Genomic DNA, 6,036 nt, shown 5'->3' on the forward strand with positions numbered 1-6,036 from the left:
GTGAGATTGTGCTGAGCAGCAATGAGCCTCCAGTAATGCTGCTTTCGAAATTCCAGATCAGCTCTCAGTCCAACAGGCCTTTCGTATTTTAAATATCACAACAGAGCTGAGCGGGGGTGAGCGCAGCCTCAGCTGCACCGAGTCTCAGGGGCTCTCACGACCCCAATCAGAGCTGCCAGGCCTGGCGGACGTGCAGCAAGGACCCCGGGGGAGGGAGGGTGTACCATTAAAGTGATGGTGCAGCACCTCCCCCATCCTCGCCGCCACTTCCCGGTTTCTTCTCCCGTTTATCTAAACATTAAGAAGACGCTTTTGCTCTGGACTACACTGGTTATAAAGTAAGACCCAACTTTGTCTCTGAAAGTGATGAATAGCAGCAACAACAGCAGAATCCAACCCCTGCAGTTACATGTGAACTTGCTGATGTTGCAGCAGATTGAATGACTGAGTGAATCCCTTCCCACACACATGGCAGGGGAACGGCCTCTCCCCAGAGTGAATGTGTTGGTGTTTCAGCAGATCATTACTGCTTTTCAAGCTCTTCTCACAGTCAGGACATTGAAAAGGTCTCTGATCAGTGTGAACAAGTTGATGTTCAGTGAGGTTGGATGACTGAGTGAACCCCTTCCCACACACGGAGCAGGTAAATGATCTCTCCCCAGTGTGAACTCACTGGTGTTTCAGCAGGTTGACTCTGGCTGGGTTCAGTTCTACACTCACTGGTTCCTCCTCTCTCTCTCCTCCCCTGAAGGTGCTGATTCTGACTGTATGTACGTGCTCTCTCCCCCTCCGACCCTCCCTGTCCAATGTAGTATCTCCCAGCTTTGGTGATGTGCTCTCCCTGACCTGTCTCCATTTCTCCTTCTTATACAGACTTGCCCTGACTGTCACTATATCATAGAATCATACAGCACAGAAGGAGGCCAATCGGTCTTTTGTGCCTGTGCTGAATCTGTGAAAAAAATGATGCAATTAGTCCAACCCCCTGCCTATTTCCCCATAGTCCTGGAGAAATTCACTTTTAAATATTTGTCCAATTCCTTTATGAAAGTTATAATTGAATCTGTTTCCAGCACCCTGTCAGACAATTCATTCCAAATCCGAATCAGTTACTGGGTAAAAAGATCTCTCCTCACCTCCCCTTGACATTGTTGGCCAACAATTCCAGCTTCACCACCCTGTCCAGAGAACTGAAACCCCTCATCTCTGGTATCATTCTCGTAAATCTCCTCCGAACTGTCTCAAAAGCTTTGATGTCCTTTCTGAAACCTGGTGCCCAGAACAGGACACATTACTGCAGCTGAGATCGAGCCAGCGACGCCCACATCCCACGAACGGATAAAAAAACGCTCCCTGCCAAATCCCCAATTCTTATTCATTTAGAGACGCTGCCTGCCCAATCCCCAATTCCTATCCATTTACAGACGCTCTCTGACCAGTTGACCTTGCTGGCGGGCAGTTTCGGGACGCCTCACAGGGAAAAGCTTCACCGCCACCCGCAGGGACACAAACGGGATTGTTCCATCCTATTGTGGCTTTGACGCCCTACTCCAGCTGTGTGCACCCGCTACGGGCGCGGTCTCCCTGCACTTTGTTAATATTCCGCTCCAGCTGCAGATGGAGGTCAGCCACTACCGCGCCTGCTCCTTATCAGAGACAAGGCAAATTCTGGAGCGCAGAGCATTCTGGGTACCACAACTGTCATTAATGCCAATCTCTGACATGATAATCAGGTGTTATTTCCTACATTTCATTTCCTGGTATGTTAGTGCGTGTTTTCTTTTGTACCTGTCAGTGCCTGGGAGGAGAGAGTCAGCTTCACTTTGTAGCCGTGAATTTCTGGTGTGAGAATGTGGGTTTTTACTCTGTATGTTTCAGTTTTTGGTTTGTGACTGTTTCTGCTATTGCTATGTGAGTTAACTTTGTGGAAAGAGATGCAGTGGTTTATGTCGATGTTCATCCCAAGCAGCTCTGTAGCACAGGAGTCTGTGCTCTACGGGCTATTCCCAGGGACGCACACCGAGACAAACGTCAACTGCTGCTGGAGGACTATCAATTCGGTGAAAGACGCCCTTTGGTCTGCCCGAAACTTGCTGGTCTTCCAGCGAAAAGAGTTGTCCACCACCGAATGTTGCAGACTGGCACATTCCAAGGTCCAGGACTACGTGCTGAGGGACGCACTAAAGCTTGGGGCAGCCGCAGCAAAGGCTCAATGGGGAAAGACCACAGTGTAAGGTCCCCCCACCAAGCTGAACTGATGGGCTGGATCCATGGGAAACCCCTCGAACTGTATCGGAGAAATTTTGTGTGCTGTAAATGTAAAAATGTATATGGCATGACAATGAAATGGAAGGGTTGTGAGGCAACCCATGATTGTACAGAAGGTAACTGATCACCTTTGCACTGTTTGTATTCTTTGACTTGATGCTGTTTTGAACTGTTTTGGAATGTAATTTTTACAGATTTTTATGAATATAGTATATTTTGGAAATAAAAAAAAAAGTGAGTTTCACCACATATCTGTCAACAACATTATGTGAACATCAGCTTTTGTCCAGATCTATCAGTTTCTGATATAGAGTCATAGAGTTATACAGCACAGAAACAGGCCCTTCAGCCCATTGTGTCTGTGCTGGCCATCAAGCACCTAACTATTCTAATCCCATTTTCCAGTATTTGGCCCGTAGCCTTGTATGCTATAGCATTTCAAGTGCTCATGTAAATACTTCTTAAATGTTGTGAGGGTTCCGGCCTCTACCACCTCTTCAGGGAGTGCGTTCCAGATTCCAACCACCCTCTGGGTAAAATTTTTTTCCTCAAATCCCATCTAAACCTCCTGCCCCTTACCTTAAATCTATGCCACCTGGTTATTGACCCCTCCGCTAAGGTAAAATGTTTCTTCCTATCTAACCCATCAATGCCCCTCATAATTTTGTAAACCTCAATCTTATCTCCCCTCAGCCTTCTCTGCTCTAAGGAAAACAACCCTAGCCTTTTCAGTCTCTCTTCATAGCTGAAATGCTCCAGCCCAGGCAACATCCTGGTGACTCTCTTCTGCACCCTCTCCAGTGCAATCACATCCTTCCTATCGTGTGGTGCCCAGAACAGTACACAGTACTCCAGCTGTGGCCTAACTAGCATTTTATACAGCTCCGTCATAACCTCCCTGCTCTTATATTCTCTGCCTCGGACGATCTATATTGGCCTGTAATCTAAGGCTTTCCTCCTCACTATTTACGACACCACCAATTTTCGTGTCATGTGTGAGAAAGGGTTTGATTCTATCCCTATCAGTATCCGTTACATGCATGTGTTTTTAATCTGCACCCCGTCTATTTTATTCTCTGTACTTGTCAGCCTCTTGTAGGTGAGTCTGTGTTTTGCTCTTCATCTCTCAGTCTTCGAAGGATGAGCCTGGGTTTGGACCTAATTTTCTTTGTACCTTGCAGTATGGATATTGAAGAGAGGTTTTTACACATTAACTGCCAAATCCTGATAAGTGATTTTTGGGTTTCACACAGTATCTGTCAGTTTCTTGTCTAGGACTGTTGGTTTTACTCTGTCCCTGGCATTTGCTGGTTTGTTAGTGTGGGGTTTACACTGTACCTGTCAGTTTCTCAGATGTGAGTGTTGGTTTCACTTTGTGTAGAATCATAGATCACAGAATACTTACAGTACAAAAGGAGGTTTCAGCTCATCGTGCTTGTGCTGCCTCTCTGCACAAGCAACTCAGCTCTTGCCACATCCTCATGTATTCCATGAAAACCTGAATTTTTTTTCCCTTCAGATAATTATCATATATCCTTTTGAAAGCTGTGGTTGAATCTTCCTCCGTCACACTCTCAGGCAGTACATATCAGATCTTAACCATTTGCTGCATAAAAAAGGTTTTTCCTCATGTTGCCTTTGGTTCTTTTCCCATTCACCTTAAATCGGTGTCCTCTGCTTACTCAGCCATGAGTAATATTTCCCATTGCTTTCTCAGCACTGATGGATTGTGAGGTGGGAGACAGCCAGAAGTCCCACTGAGCCGCACTGACTCCCAGCTGAAAAAGAAATGAGATAAAGTTCAATCTTTCACAGCGAGATGCTGCAGAGAGTTAAGAGTCCCGAATGAAAGAGAGCGTTTCTCATACTGTTGTTGAATTTCATTTCTAACACTCCTTGTACTCTCTGCTAATGAAGCCTAAAAATTGAAAAACTAAATGGCGCTCAAACTCACAACCCTGAGATTAAAAGTCCCATGATCGACAGACTGAACTGAATATGTCACTTCTACTGTACCTCTGTTTGGATGGAGGCAGCTTTCAAATCCTCCCATGGGTCCACACGTCAGACTAAGTTCCATGTTGTAAACTGAAGCAAAGGAAATCTGCTCACTTCCAAAACTATCAGCAAATTGAAGCTGATTACGATCAACATCATCAGAGGTCAGAACTACCTGGTGAAAGAAGACACCCTGAAGAAGAATCCACAATTATTCAAAGGCATCGACAAAGTGAAAAACAAGAAAATCAATGAGTCAATCCAAGCTAAACAGAAACACTGAAGAATTCCATTCCAGACCAGAACACAATTAGAGGCATTTTTTGTATTCAAAGCTGGGCATTAGTATTTAATAGTTGATATATAATTTTGAATATATTTGAATTTCTTTATTCATTTGGCACTGCTGAACACGAAGCAGTCTTAAATCATTTAATTTTTTTTTGTAAAATCTGACTTACCAGATTAAAATATTAGATCAAGGGAGAAACTTCAAAGACTACTGGACCAGTAATCCAGAGGCCTGGACTCAAGATCCAGTGACAGCCAGGACGTCAAGGCGGGAAACACTCCGCACTAGTCTGCAGTGAGCGATTCCATCGAAGGTAGAGCACAATCTCTTTAATATAAGAATGTATATTTTATAATAATTAATCACTCAAGACCTTCCTGGTCTCTGCATCTCACCTGCTCTCTGGATAAACTTGCAGAAAGTATTTCAACCTGTAAAGCAGGAGTCTAGGGAATGTATAATGATATTTTCTAGCCTTCGGGCAATATTTTAATCAGTACAGTGTGGGACAACCTGTCTGGGCACAACTCCATGACTTTCTCTTTAACTAGTGATCTCACAATCACTAAAGTCAATGGTAACAATCTTCAGCTCATCACCTCCGGTACGTAGCTCTAATCTTAATGCACATTTAAACAACCTTTCAAGTCCAGTTACAGTTTTTGTTGCCTTACCTGCACAAGCTTAAAAAGTGAAAAACGGAAGCAAGTTTAACTGAACATTCTGGTGGTCAGTTCGGGCACGGGAAAAAAAATGAAAGGACTCGGACCAGGTCAGATGTGGTGCTGTCAGGCTTGGGTCGGGTTTCATTTGCTGACACGAGCAGGCCTTTAGTTACTGTTGCAACCTTATATTCCCACTTGACAATCTGTATATTTTGTTCATTTCAATTTTGTCGACAAGCTCTTTGAATCCAGTTCCCCGGTCCTCAAGCAGGCTCAGTTTGCAAATCGATTCCGCTTTCTGGAAGGCTGAAAGCAATCGATGACCTTAAACTAAAAATGGCAACAGAGAAGGGCTCATCTGGGATTTGAACCCAGGACCTCTCACATATTAATCACTTATATACCCAAAGCGAGAATCATACCCCTAGACCAACGAGCCACCGTTGGCATGGTTTTTATTCGCTCCTGTGGAATTTCACTGGCACCCACAGCCGATCATGCATTTTTTTCAGATCAAAACAATATCCTACAAAGCTGAAATAAAAACAGAAAGTGCTGGAAATACTCAGCACCTCTGACAGCATCTGTGGAGAGAGAAACAGAGTTAACATTTCAGGGTTTTCACCTTTTGTTTGAGCCATCTTTTCAGACTGCTTCTGTCCATCCAATCTCACTTTTTACTCTATCCACATTCTAAGGGTGGTGCAGTGGTGAGCACTGCAGCTTCACAACTTCAATGACCCCGATTCAGTTCTGTATACTGCCTGTGTGGAGTTTGCAAGTTGTTTATGTGGGCTTCCACAAGGTACTCTG

General features: G+C 44.5%; 1 non-coding gene across 1 annotated transcript; it reads right to left on the reverse strand.

Moving 5' to 3' along the window:
* Positions 1–5,573: 5,573 nt before the first annotated feature.
* Positions 5,574–5,662, reverse strand: trnap-ugg (transfer RNA proline (anticodon UGG)). Its single transcript is given in 2 exon segments — positions 5,574–5,609; positions 5,627–5,662. It is a non-coding gene; the product is annotated as a tRNA-Pro (tRNA).
* Between the last annotated feature and the right edge of the window lie 374 nt (positions 5,663–6,036).

Source organism: Heterodontus francisci, unplaced genomic scaffold, assembly GCF_036365525.1.
Source record: "Heterodontus francisci isolate sHetFra1 unplaced genomic scaffold, sHetFra1.hap1 HAP1_SCAFFOLD_58, whole genome shotgun sequence".
NCBI classification, from domain to species: Eukaryota; Metazoa; Chordata; class Chondrichthyes; order Heterodontiformes; family Heterodontidae; genus Heterodontus; species Heterodontus francisci.